Source organism: Notamacropus eugenii, chromosome 3 (assembly GCF_028372415.1).
Source record: "Notamacropus eugenii isolate mMacEug1 chromosome 3, mMacEug1.pri_v2, whole genome shotgun sequence".
Taxonomy (NCBI): domain Eukaryota; kingdom Metazoa; phylum Chordata; class Mammalia; order Diprotodontia; family Macropodidae; genus Notamacropus; species Notamacropus eugenii.
Window position 1 is genome coordinate 214,296,907 of NC_092874.1, and position 15,599 is coordinate 214,312,505.

A 15,599-nucleotide genomic window follows, 5' to 3' on the forward strand; every position below is an offset into this window, starting at 1 on the left:
AAGTTGCTTTTCTAAAGCACCTGATACAATAGTTTAACAAATTTCACAATATAAGAAAATCTAGAAATATAACAACATAAATCATATTATTTATTTGAAACTTGAAACAAAACCTGTTACCAATCAGTTAACCTTAATTCAGCTGAACACATTTCCAAATTACTTTACACTGAAAATCATTCTGAACATATTTAAGTAATTTACAGGTGTGCTGAGTATTTTCACTTCTGTAGCTCTTAGATTTAGACATTATATAATTCATAAGAGGACACCAGCAGAGCTGAAACAAATATTAGATTAAAAACAACAAAGAAAATTTTTTCATTATTATACTCCAAGTAAAATAAAATACTCTTGGTGCTGAATTTATTACCTAATATTCAAATCACAAGAGAATCAATTTTTTTTAACTGTGTAGGTATTACCAAGTTTCCCATTATAGACTTAGTTTCACATTAATAATACCAGGAAATACATATAAAGTTTGCAAACAGTTTGAATTCACACCTGCTATCAGATTAGCTTAAAGTATACTGTGCTAAGTATTATAAATTATTGCCTTTAGAATTCCTTGTCCTAAAATTCTGGATGACTGCTTTTTGGCCTCGGCAGATAACTCTCAGGAGTTGGCAAGGTATGGCCAGTTTTCCCTGACAGAAAACTTTGAGAACTTTCACAGAAGGAGTTAATTAAATAATTCTCAATTTGAACAATACAAGGAAACATTCAGGGTCCTATATGACAGTCAATGATCAAAATAACCAATTTTTTTTTTTTACCATATCCAATATACATAGTGTTAGATTTGTAAGATAGGCTGCCTACAAACTAAACTGAAAGGAGGTAGACACAATTAACCAGATGCTTTTCTAATCTTACTCAGAAACTAAAGCCAAAGATCAAAATCAGTCTTAGGACAATATGATTCAATAGTCATAGATGGATTTTTTTCTCCTTTTTTAAAAAATAGGAAGAAGAATCTTTTTCTTTGTGATTTATGTTTCTTAACTAAAATCAAATCACTGTACTTTAACCTGAGCATGGGGTTAGATCTTGAAGTCTTAAAATATTGACACCCTGCTAAGCAAGCAATCAGCATTACTTTAAATTACTAACAGTCTAATAAGATTTTAGAACTTTACCTGTCACAGATGAGGACACTTTAAGAAGTTCTTGTTATGTCAGCTTTACAGAAAACCATCATAATCATCTCCCATATTTCTAAAGAGATTTTATGACATATTTACATCAGTATCTTAACAAATCTATAACTCAAAAGAGTTTGCTTTTCTAACGCTATTTCTAAAACAATGAAATATAAAATTAATATTGGGCATCTTCTTTAACATATTACAAATCACACAACTTGGATAACTTGGCTAACAAGTTTCCTGATCCATATAGTATGATGATAATGATGGTGATGATGACAATTACCATCCTGATGTAAAAAGGCAGAGCAGAATAAATTCAATTATTACTGGATCTATTTCCCCAAATGGTATCATATAGAATCTCAATTTATAATTCAGTCATTTAGTATTGTATTTTACATAATAATTATTTATTCCAAGTATTTCATATTATATAATTCAACATTTTCCAGCTAATCTACTGCAAAAGATTTTAAAAGTGAGAGTATTCTGCCCCAATTATCACACTTAAGAACACCTTATTTATCAAATTTCTCCTAACTAAACTAATTAAAATTATCTATATTGGCTTCCAAATCAAGCTACAAAATTTTCATTCTCAGTTTATCTACTTACACAAAAATCAAACTTGCACCTAGAACAACTGTGCAGAGATAAGAGGGGCTTGGAGCACATTGGCAGTACATGCTGCTGCCCACCCACAAATGAGTGCGTCCCCCATTTGTCCCTAAACTTTCTTATCTACCTTCCCTATTTTTCCTCTAGCCTTTACTCGTATTTTCAAATATTTCAAACCCATTACTCAGACTACACAACTTTCCTTTACACTTCAACCATATCCCAGATGGCACATGCTACTGTTAAACCTCTCCAAGCTACAGAGTTCATTTCAACCCAGGTGATTTTCATTAATTTGCCTACCACAATTAAATATTAATATTCCTTGATTGACTGCTATTCAGGTGTTTTCTAGTAGAACAAAGAGCACCAAACCTCTCTCATTCTCCCAAAAAGAGATTGAAACCTGTCCCACCTATTCCTAGTCCCAAAACAAGTTTGTGGGACAAATAACCATTTTTAAAAATCCATTAAGTTGTTGTTGTTGTTTTCAGAATAATTACAAAAAACTTTTAGGAGGCCTATTGAAACCTAGAAAAGGGTTCTGGATTTTCCCAACCCTGATAACAGTTTACAATAGACATGACTGCCCAATTAACAACAGAGATCTATTATGTTACATATAAAACAGTACTGCAGATTAAAAATCTTACATTCTTTGGTTTCCGGCTACTCTTCACAGAGTCTGAATTCATAAATTCAATAAAAATTAAATTAAAAAAACTTAATTCATAAATCAAGTAAGTTGTATTTCTCTCACAATTTTTCCAACATTACCTACATAAACAGCTTTTACAATGGCAATATACATTTCAAACATAAATTGCTAAAATTCTAAAGCGATTGCATTTAAGGCTATGATAGAAAAAGTCTTGATCAAGGTATCTTAAAAGACAAAAACTTATTTTGCAGTTTTAAACACATTTCCCTGATATATTAGGATATTATTGGGTATATTAGGAGGGCAAAGACAACTCCTTAGATTAAATTGAACATATAATTCACAAACTTTAGCTTTGGGATCCAATTAAACCTGAATTCATAAACTTTTAGTATTCAAGATCATTTTCCAATTAAAGTTTTAGCCTAAAAAGGAGAAAGAGAACTTACCCTTTAGCAGCTTCTGAGTTAAAACAAAATTCACTTCTACACTGAGCTTCAGTTAGCACTTGTTAAATTTCTACTTGGATAATTTAATCAATAAAATGATAAATTATTCAACTTAAAAGAAAATCTATCTTTGAGATCCCCAACCTACATAAGATCCTCTCCCTCTTCCTACATAATCGTTCCTTAGGGAACCTTTACAACCATTTCCCTTTCAATTTCTAGCACCCCTATTCTAATAAAATAATCTTGAATAATGTGATCTTTCCTTCCACAGTAGAAACACCTTTGAAAAAACCCAAGGTTGCTGAGATATAATTTCCAACATAGCCCGTACCATGGCCTCTTTAATGACCTGCAGAGTAACTCCTGAAAGAATGGTTTGGGTTGTAATAGGCTGTATAGCAATCTGGTCCCTTTCTAGTTTCCTTTTCTTCATAGACATAGCAATTCCCTTAATCTCTTCTGTGGTCACTTCATGCCAATCTGGGCATCCCTTGTGGAAATGCTTTTCTATCTCAGGCAGGGACTTATGAACAAAATGGAAAATTCTTAAGCTATCTTAGGAACCATTAAATCCTAATTCAAATTCTGACTCAGTTTTTTGGAGTTTACAAAACTCCTTTCTGCCAAATGCCCTTTCTGGCTGTTAATTTCAATTTAGATGGTAGGTTGCACCATAAGAATTAAAGTAGAGCCCTTGCAAGCTATATCTAGGTTCATACAGTGACTCTACCTATGGGTGGCTTGGTCTGAGATTCCACATCAGTTTAGAGCTAAAGATAAGCCACTGATGTACTAAATTTCTTTTTTAAATGGAGTTTTATTTCAAGGAAATGCTCAAAGAAAAATTCTATCTCTAATTCTACTTTCAAATTTTTGAACTTTTATAAAGTAGGGGAAAGTTCCCCTTTTTCTGTGTGTCTCTTGATTTGGGCCACAATTAAAAAACAGAGGTTGGTTTTTTTTAAATCTCCTTAAATTCCCTTTAAGCTTTGAACGTAGATAGCCTGAGGCATCTTACCTTCCTGGCTGGTTAAGACCTCACTCTGCTTCTCAACTCTTCTTTTACCTAGCAAATACAGACTAATTTTACAAATCCCAAAGAGACAAAATACAGACACAACACAGATAGGAACACACAGTTTTAGTGACCGTAAATTAAAGTTGAAATGTAAAGTCTACTACTGGTCAAGAAATAGAGAGGTTGTTTAGTGAAACAGTTTAGTCACACAATATACAGACGCAAGGAGCACAGTAATAGCGGTTGATAAACCCAAAGATCCCAGCTATTGGGATAAGAAAACAGTATTCAATTAAAAAATTGTTGGAAAAACTGGAGAGTAGTATGACAGAAACTAGATATTGGCTAACATCTCTCACCATATACTAAGATAAACTCACAGACCTGAATGGTGACTTCACGAACAAATTAGTGAAACACTGAAGAAATTACTTGTCAGATATATGGATAATGAAAGAGTTCATGCCCAAACAAGAGATACCTTTTTTTGTTTATTTTATTATATTCTGAATTTAACATATAGGACAAGCATTTCCATAACACAGAAAAATAGGGGGAGAAGATTATTGTACCTGAAACTGCAAGTCTATTATGTAAAACTTCCTCTTCTTTTTAAATATATAATGATATTATAATGCTATGTTCTTTTTTCCCCTTTTTTCTTCCCTACCCCCAGTCTAGAGATAGCTACATAAGACACATGTGTGTGTGTGTGTGTGTGTGTGTGTGTGTGTGTGTGTGTGTAAAATCATTCTATACATACTTCTAATTATCAGTTCTTTCTCTGGAAGTTGATAACATCTTCCTTCATAGCTAATTTGAATAATTATAATAGTCAAAATGACTCAGTCACTCAAAGTTCTTAAAACAATATTATTATTACTGTATGCAGTTTTCTCTTGACTCTGCTCATTTGCTCTTCATTATTTTGTGCAAGTCTATCCATGTTTTTCTAAGATCATCGAGCTCATCATTTCTTACACTACAGTAGTATTCCATCACAGTCACATACCACAATTTGTTCTGCCATTCCTCAATTGATTGGCATCTCCTCAATTCCCAATTCTTTCCACCACAAAGAGAGCTGCCATAAATATTTTAGAGCATGTAGGTTCTTTTCCTTTTTATCTAATTATCTTAGGAAACAGACCTAGTAGTGGTATTGATAGGTCAAAGCGTAGAGACAGTTTAATAATTCTTTGGACATAATTCCCAATTGGTCTCCAAAATAGTTGGATTAGTTCACCAAGAGTGAATTAGCGTCCCAGTTTTTCCACATTCTCTCCAACTTTTGTCATTTTTCCCTTCAATCATTTTAACCAGTTTGATAGATATAAAATGTTATCTCAGCGTTGCTTTAATTTGCATTTCTCTAATCAATAATGATTTACAGCATTTTTCCATATGACCATAAATTGTTTGGATTTCTTCATTGGAAAACTGCCTGTTCTTATTCTTTGATCATTTATCAACTGGAGAATTATTTGTATTCTTATAGATTTGATAAAGATATTTATATATTTGAGATATGAAATCTTTAAGAATTTGTCTAAAAGTTTTCCCCAGTTCTCTGCTTTCCTTCTGATCTTAGCTACATTTGTTTTACTTGTACAAAATCTTTTTAAATTTAATATAATCAAAATTATCTATTTTTACATTTCACACTACTATTTTTCTTTTGTTTATTCGTAAGTTGCTCACCTATCCATAAGTCTGATAAGTAATATGTTTCACATTCTTCAAATTTTCTTGTAATCCCTTGATATCTAAGTCATGTATCCATTTTGATTTTATCTAGGTAAATAGTGAAAGACATTAGCCAATGCCAGACTGCTTTCCAGTTTTGCCAATTGTTACCAAATAATGAATTCTTATACCCCATAACTTAGGTCTACACTTATCAAATACAAGATTGCTATACACACACACATACCTACACACACACACACACACACACACACACACACACACATATTTGCTGCTATAAATTGTGTCTATTTTCTTCCACTAATCTATCTTTCTATTTCTTATTCAAGACTAGATAGTTTTGATAATTATAACCTTACAACATAGTTTAAGCTCTAATACTGCTAAACTTCCTTCATTTACATTTTTATTAATTCCTTTGATATTCTTGACATTTTGTTCTTCCAAATCAATTTTGTCATTGCTTTTTTCTAATTCAGTAAAAAAAAAAAATTTTGTTAATTTAATTGGGATGGCATTTAACAATGGCAAATAAAATTGTCATTTTTATTATATTGACTCTGTCTACCCAATGAACAATTAATATTTCTCCAATTATTTAAATCTGATTTTATTTGTATAAAACTTTTTTTTATAATTTTGTTCATATAGTCCTTGTATTTGTTTTGGCAAATGTACTCCCAGGTATTTTATACTGTGTAGAGCTATTTTAAATGGGGTATTTCTTACTTTCTCTTCTTGCATGGTTTTGCTTGTGATATATGGGTATGTTAATGAGTTATATAGACTTACTTTATATCCTGCTACTTTGTTAAAATTATTGTTTCTACTAACATTTTAGCTGAGTCTTTGGGATTTTCCAAGTATATCAATATGTCATCTGCCCAAAGATATAATTTATTAGCTCATTTCCTATTTTGATTCCATTTCTTTTTCTTCTCTTATTGTTATTGCTAGGGTTTTATAGCAATCATGTGAATAATATGGTGACAGTATGTATCCTTGTTTCACACCTGATCTTACTGGAAAGGCTCCCAGCTTTTCTCCATTACAAATAATGCTTCTTGATGGTTTTAGGTAAATACTTTTCATCAACTTAAGGAAAAATCCATTTATACCTATACTTTCAAGTGTTTTTAATAGAAATGAGTCTTGAATTTTATCAAAAGCTTTTTCTGCATCTATTGATATAATCATATGATAATTCTTATTATTGATATAATCAATTATATTAATAGCTTTTTATGTTAACAGTCTGCATTCTTGGTATAAATCTTGCTTGGTCATAATGTATAATCTTTGTAATGTATTATTGTAATCTTTTAGCTAGTATTTTATTTAGGTTTTTTCCATCCCTGCTCATTAATGAAATTGGTCTATAATTTTCTTTCTGTTTTTACTGTTCTTGGTTTAGGTATCAATATCATATTTGTTTCATAAAAAGAACTTGGTGGGATCCCTTCTTTTTCTAGTATTCCAGACAGTTAATTTAATACTGAAATTAGTTGATCTTTAAATGTTTGAAAAAATTCACTTGTACATCCATCTGGTCCTGGTATTTTTTTCATTAGGAAACTCATTTATGACTTGTTAAATTCTTTTTCTAAAATACGTCCACTTATACATTTTATCTCCTCTTCTGCTCATGTAGGTAATTTGTATTTTTGTAAATATTCTCCCTTTAAATCGTTAAATTCATTGGCATATAATTGGGCAAAATAACTTATAGTTGCTTTGATTTCATTTTTGTTAGTGATATATTCATCCATTTCATTTTTAATACTGATGATTTGGTCTTTCTCCTTTTTTTAAATCAAGTTAACTAATAGTTTTTCTATTTTATTGTTTTTCTTCATAAAATCAACTTTTAGGTTTTTTTGAAAATTAATTCAATTTTTATAGTCATTTTAATAATCTCACTTTTAATTTTTAGGATTTTCAACTTAGTGTTTGGTTGGTAATTTTTAATTTGTTCTTTTTAAATTTAAATTCTGCATTTTTCATATCAGATTTTCCATAGAGCTGTGATCTTTTTGTCACAAATGCCTGAAAGTCTTTCAGTTCGTAAAATGTTCATTTTTTTTTTCAAATTCAAGATTATACTAAGTTTTCCTGGGTAGGTTACTCTTGGTTGTAACCCCAGTTCTTTTGTTCTTTGAAATATAATTCCAGTAGTATGATATTTAGTGTAGAAGCTGCTATGTCTTGTGAAATTCTGATTGTATCTCCACAGTATTTAAATTGTTGGGTGGTTTTTTTTGTTGTTTTCAGTATTTTCTCCTTAACCTGGAAATCTTGAAATCTGGCTATGACATTACTGTGAATTTTCCTCCTGGGATCTCTTTCAAATGGTGAATGGTAGATTTTTTTTTCTATTTCTACTTTACCCTCTTGTCCTAGAACTTCAGGACAATTTTCCTTAATAACTTCTTGTAATATTATGTCGAGATTCTTTTTTTATCATAACTTTCAGATAGTCTAACAATTCCTATATTGTCTTTCCTCAATTGGCTCTTCAGATCAGTTGTTTTTCTAATGAGATTCCTGAGATGAAAGTTTCTGAGACCATAAGGTGAAAGTTCTTGAGGCCTAGTCTGCTTAAAAGGAGCTGCCTCCAGGATCTGTTTCTTGTTTGTTGACAGTGTCAAATTGGCCTGGAGTATTTACACTTCACTGAGGGCAAATCTCAGCCTGTCTTTCCTGAGGTCCTCCCAAGTCTTCCTAGGACAACTGCTTTACCTCTATTTTTGCTGCTCCACATTCATTTTGTGGTGATCTATTTGTAAAGGAAACTTGTAGAGCCTGAAGTTTTCTGACTTATTCTGCCATCTTCCCAGAATTCCATTCCAATTACAAAAAATTAAAAGTTTCTGTACAGACAAAACAAATGTCACTAAAATTTGAAGAAATATGGAAACTGGAAAAAAATCTTTATCTCAAGTTTCTCTATTAAAAGTCTCATTTCTCAGACATGTAGAGAATAGAGTGAAATTTACAAAAATAGGAGCCCTTCCCCAATTGCTAAATGGTTAAGGGATATTAAAAGGCAGTTTTCAGAGGGAGAACTCAAAGCTATCTGTAGTAATATGCAAAATTGCTCTACATGACTGTTGGCTGGAGAAATGCAAATTAAAATAACTCTGAGGTACTCCTCACATGCATCAGATTGACTAAGATGACAGAAAAAGAAAATGACAAGTGCTAGAGGAGATGTAGGAAAACAGGTATCAATGAACTGTTAATTGAACCATCAATTTGTCTAGCTATTCTTGAAAGCAATTTGAGATTATACCTCAGAACTTCCCAAACTGTGTATACTGCCTTTCAGCTTAGGTATTAGCACTACTCGGTCTAAATCTCAAAGAGACCAAAGAAAAAAGAAAAGGACTCATGTGTACAAAAATATTTAAAGCAGCTCCCTTCTTTGGTGTCAAAGAATTAGACATTGAGGTGATGTCCATCAATTGGGGAATGGCCAAACAAGTTATGGTATATGAATGTGATGGAATAATATTATGCTATAAGAAATGGAGTGGTTTCATAAAAACCTGGGAAGACTTATAAGGAGCAAGGGGAACTAAGAGAATAATTTATACAGTAACTCTGATCAATAAAATTATCAACCACAGTTCCAAAGAAATACATGATAACACATGCTATTCATTTCCACATAAAGAATTTATTTACTCAGAGTGAAAATTGAAGCATATTTTTTCTTTTAAATTCTTTTTGACATGGCTAGTATGGGAATTTGTTTGGCATAATTATACAAATTTGTAATGAGTTTTGTATTTCTTGTCTTCTGGATGGGTAAGAGAAAGGGTAGGGAAAGGAGGGAATTTGGAACTGAAAATAAAACTGAATTTTGAAAATTGTAGTGCCTTCCCTTTGTAGGTTGTTTCCAATTTATCACGTATATAGTTAGTTGTGCATAGTTTGGTTGTTCTCTCCATTAGACTGTGAACTCCTTGAGAGCAGGGACTGTCTTTTTGTATCCCTAGCTCTTAGCATGGTATCTAACACATAGTAGCTACTTAGTAAATGTTCGTTGCCTGACGGTGAAATCAAGAAAGATGAGAATTATGAAAAGATCACTAGATTTGCTAATTAAGAGAGCATTAGGAATTTTGGAGAGAGCAGTTTCAATTGGAACATGAGGTCAGAAGTCAGATTATAGAGGGATTAGAAGAGAGGTAGAATTTAAACCTTTCATTAACTACTGCTCACCCTAAAATATATTCATTTTAGACTCTTACAATGTTTTATTTTCAAAAGGGGTTCATGTCATGTTTAAGTTCCTTCCTTTATTCTAAAGCTGTTACAAACTTCGAAAACTTACAAAACAAACTTAAATCTGTTTTACTTTTGTTCATATAGCATATATACATAGCACAAAGTATTTTCTCATTTGAATATACATGAACAGAAAATACAACTAAATCTAACACTAGGAAACCAATGCTAGACCTAGGGATGTGGATCACCACTTTCATTTGCTCAGAGTCCTCTCTTTTCAGGATACATGCACTGGATCTGGAATGGTTTGAGTCCTGGGGTACCCTGGCACCTGTCTCCAGGAAAATTAAACAAAAAATAATATAAAGCCATTTTACTGACCAGAATATCGTTTATTAATAGGGGCATACAATCTATTAAGAAAGGACAGGTAAATGGCATGCCTCTATCTGAGTCAAAGATGCTGAGTGAGAACTGACTGGCAGGGTCTTTTATATGTCTTCTTTTTGATTGGCCTGACAGTACATCTTTGAGACCTACCCTGGCAATCTGGATTGGTGGACATTTTAATGAGAAGTAGGCCAAGAGTTTTCAACTCTTCCTCATCTTTGGCAGTGGAAAAGCCAGTGGGCTAGCCCTTGGATATTATAGATCATGTCTTTCCTGCATTTCTAAGGAGTACAAGTTGCTAGTTGTCTTAACCAGAAAAACACAAGTGATATCAATCATGTTTTCTCCCTTTTGTAGACCAGGTCACCCCAAACTTTAGTGAAGGGAGCAAGGATAAAGCTGAGGGAGAGTTTAACTCAAACTGAGTCCTGTTTATAGAGTAAACAAAAGCCAAGGTCCCATTTGGGTGACATTCAGCCCAAACTATGCTATGAGCAGATGCCTTGGGATCTAGGAGTGATCACATTACTGGATCAAGCCCTTCAGAGAATGCCTGTCTTTTTCAGGGTGACTCCTTTTTAAAAACTGAAGAGGAAAGAAAAGATGGGTCACAAATTAATAATTGGTTATTAATATAATATCATAATGTTAATTTCCCTAACCTGTAATGAGAAAGGTTAGGCTCTCTTTTAACACTCTTCAGTTTATTAATACTCCCAGGGACAAATTATTTCAAGTTCAGGTTTTGGTTCAAGTTTAGGATCTCTCCATATACCTCAGGTTACATTGAATCACTGAAGGGAAATTTGTCCCACCACTCTATGAGAGAGTAAGCAAGAGTATATGTACATATTTCAATTATAAACTTCTCTAATAGTGGACATTCCATTAAATATGCATAGACTCTGTCCTCTTTCATTCATTACCTTAATAAAGGACACACCCAAACAGATACTTCTGCTTAACTCTAATGTGACCTCCATATTCCACACCTTCATGCAGAATAGTGTTGAAGCAAGGAAATTAAAGGAAAAGATAATTTATACCCTTGCACTCATCTTCCTTCTTCTAAATGTGTGACGAGACTGCAACAGCTCTCCTTAGACTTCCTACGATGAGTGGCACAGGAGATTTCTCATCCCTTTCCTAAGGGTAGGGATGATAACTGCTCAAACATGGGAACTCCAACATGTATTGTCTAACTGCTTCTTTTGCTTTATGGGTTTTTTTTTCCCTGGTCAATTAACAGTAATCTTGACATGCATATTGTCATGTGGTGAAAAAAAACTCAGTATTCAGTTTATTTTGCACAAATCTGTCAGAAACAACTGATAAAGATCAGCTTTCATAGCTTAAATTTTAAAAAAGCACAAAGTTTAGGTTAGAACTTTTTATTTGCTTAGACGGAATGATAGTAACTGAATTATGACATACCCTGGAGAATAATTTTCCTAAAACAATGCAATGCCTTTTAAAGCCACCCTCTTAAGAATGCCCTTTTCTCAATGGAATAATGAGCTATCACAATACCCGTAATAAAGGATGCAGCTCATCTCTTAAAAGAGAGGTGATGGATTCAACATGTAGAATGAGAGAGAAAGTTTTGGACATGAACATTGTGGAAATTTGTTTTGCTTGAATATGTGTGTATTTGTATAAATACATACATATACACTTATGTGTGTAATATATTTTTGTATCAGAGAGAGAGAAGGTGAGAGAGAGAGAGAGAGAGAGAGAGAGAGAGAGAGAGAGAGAGAGAGAGAGAGAGAGAGGAGAAGGCATGAAAAAGGAGGGGAGGAGAAAGCCTGAAGAAATAAATGACAACTTCACAGTTACATATTGACTGTACACTTGAGAAGAAAAGCTATCTCTGCATAAGATATATAGAGTTTCATACACAATCCTATCCCATTCTACAATGCATATGGAGATGCTCATTTTATTCGCTGCTTGTTAAGTTGATGATTAAAAAAATTTTTAAAAACTGATTCCCCTTTCAACTTTGTCAAAGGTAAACTCAGGAAATGTTTTACTTTTTTTAAATTAGTTTATTTGTTTTCAGTTTTCAACAATCACTTCCATAAGTTTTAAATTTTCTCCCCCTCTTTCCCCTCTCCCTCCCCGAGATGGCATGGGATCTTATATGGGTTGTACACATACATTCTTATTAAACACATTTTCACATTAGTCATGTTGCATAGAAGAACTAAAACAAAACAAAACATAACACAAGAGAAGACACTCTGCTTCATTCTGCATTCCGATTCCCTAGTTCTTTCTCTGGATGTGGATGGCATTTTGTCTCGAGTCCTTTGGGAATGTTTTAGGTTCTTGCATTTCTGTGAAGGGCTGTCTATAGAAATAGTCTTGGCACACTATGGCTGTTACTGTGTATAATGTTCTCCCAGCTCTGCTCATTTCACTCAGCATCAGTTCATATAAGTCTTTCCAGGTATTTCTGAAGTCTGCCTGTTTGCATTTCTTATAGCACAATAGTATTCCATTACATTCATATACCACAACTTGTTAAGCCATTCCTCAATTGATAAGTATCTCTTTGATTTCCAGTTCTTGGCTATCACAAAAAGAGCTGCTCTAAATATTTTTGTACATGTGGGACCTTTTCCCATATTTATGATCTCTTTAGGATACAGCCCTGGAAGTGATATTGGTGGGTCAAAGGGGATGCACATTTTTATAGCCCTTTGGGCATAGTTCCAAATTGCTCTCCAGAATGGTTGGATCAGCTCACAGCTCCACCAACAGTGAATTAGTGTTCCAACTCTCCCACATCTTCTCCAACATTTGTCATCTTCCTGTTTTGTCATGTTTGCCAATCCGATAGGTGTGATGTGGTACCTCTGAGTTGTTTTGATTTGCATCTCTCTAATCAATAGTGATTTTTTAAAATTTATTTGTTTTCGGTTTTCTACAATCACTTCCATAAGTCTTGGATTTTCTCTAAAATGGCATGCAATCTTATATGGGTTCTACACATTCTTATTAAATGCATTTTCACATTAGTCATGTTTCATGGAAGAATTAAAATAAATGGGAGAAACCATAAGAAAAACCCAAACAAAACAAAACATAACATAAGAGAAAATAGTCTGCTTCATTCTGCATTCCGATTTCCTAGTTCTTTCTCCGGATGTGGATGGCATTTTGCCTCAAGAGTCTTTTGGGAATACTTTAGGTCCTTGCATTGCTGTGAAAGGCTAAGTCTACCAGAAAAATTCCTCACACACTGCGATTGTTACTGTGTACAATGTTCTCCTGGTTCTGCTCCTTTCACTCAGCATCAATTCAGATAAGTCCTTCCAGGCCTCTCTGAAGTCTTCCTGTTCATCATTTCTTATAGCACAATAGTATTCCATTACATTCATACACCACAACTTGTTCAGTCATTCCCCAGTTGATGGGCATCCCCTTGATTTCCAGTTCATGGCCACTACAAAGAGAGCTGCTACAAATATGTCTGCATACATGATACCCTTTCCCATTTTTATGATCTCTTTGAGATACAGCCCCAGAAGTGGTATTGTTGGGCCAAAGGGTATGTACATTTTTGTAGCCCTTTGGGCATAGTTCCAAATTGCTTTCCAGAATGGTTGGATTCCGCTCTCAGCTCCACCAACAATGAATTAGTGTTTCAACTCTCCCACGTCTTCTCCAACATTTATCATCTTCCTGTTTTGTCATGTCAGCCAATCTGATAGGTGTAATGTAGTACCTCAGAGTTGTTTTGATTTGCATCTCTCCAATCAATAGTGATTTAGAGCATTTTTTCATATGAATATAGACAGCTTTAATTTCTTCCTCTAAAAACTCCCTGTTCCTATCCTTTGACCATTTATCAACTGGGAAATGATTTGTATTCTTGTACATTTGACTCAGTTCTCTATATATTTTTAGAAATGAGGCCTTTATCACAGACACTAGCTGCCAAAATTCTTTTCTCATTTTCTGTTTCCCTCCTAAATCTTGGTTGTATTGGGTTTGTTTGTGCAAAAACTTTTCAATTTAATGTAATCAAAATTATCCATTTTGCATTTCATAACATTCTCTGTCTCTTGTTTGGTCATAAATTTCTCCATTCTCTATATATTTGACAAATAAACTATCCTAATTTGCTTATAGTATCAGCCTTTATGCCTAGATTGAGAATCTGTTTGGACTTTATTCTTGTGTCAGGCATTGGTCTATGCCCAGGAAATGTTTTTCTTAATTGAATTCATCAAAAGATATTCTTGGTCTTACTCTGATCATTAATATAATCAATTTCAGAGAACTATCTTTTGTGAATAGCATAGGCCTCTCCCTTTAGAAAAAGTCTTTTAAGATTTCAGCACAGAATGTTGTTATCTCAAAATTGACACTTACAAAGTTTCTCATTCAGATTAGACCAAAGACTTTGGAGTAATTCACTCAAGGTTCATATCTTATCTTTGGAACTGAAATGTTTCAGAGGTCATTTTCTAATGAACAATCAGTACCATGACCCAAAAGCTGATCAAAAGATTGGCACTGAGGTTAGTATGGAAACAAAGCTCTCCCTGCTCTTACTTTTCTTCTTTAGGGTTAGGAATGAGAAATAGTAGGACAGACTTTAGTCTAAAGTTTGTCCAACAGTAACACCTGGTTGGTTCATCTTTTAATGTTTTAAGAATCAACCAACCTAATGGAGAGGTCATGAGTTACTATTATTATAATTATGCTTTTTCAATATATTTAAGAATCTTTTGTGTCATAAGCTTTTCTTTTGTGCTAGAGGAAATAAGTAGTAGTCCTTGATCTTTTTTGTGTATCACTTTGAGCACGTCCAGAACATCTAACATGGAGATAGCTACGAGGGAGATGCTGAGGACCTGCTACATGGAAAAGATAATATGTGTTCCCTTACTGAGCAGCCTTTTCTATTGGTTGTGTATACAGAATAGGATGCATTTTTAAAATTGCTAGACTGGAACAATCTCCCCCTTTTTGATGACTTCCAGAGAAGTACAGGTCCTATTCACTCACAGTATGTGCACCATGAACTGAGCTGGGTGAGGACTACATACTTTTCATTTAATTCTTATGGTCCCAAGAAACATGCTTGGAATTTTGGGCTGTTTTCATTTGAGACTGGCCAAAGCAAAGCCCAGTTACATTTGTGCCTTGAGTTCTGTTCTAGAAAGAACTTTCTTAAAAAGCATTAGGGAAATCCTAGACATGATCCAAACCTAAGCTTTGTTTAGAAATTTCCCCCAGAGTTCTACTCTGGAATGGTGATGCAATGTGACAGAGATTTTGAAAAAGGCTTAGGTCCTCTTTTTGAGGTCAGCTTTCTCCAGATTATCTAAATCTGTATGAGCCCA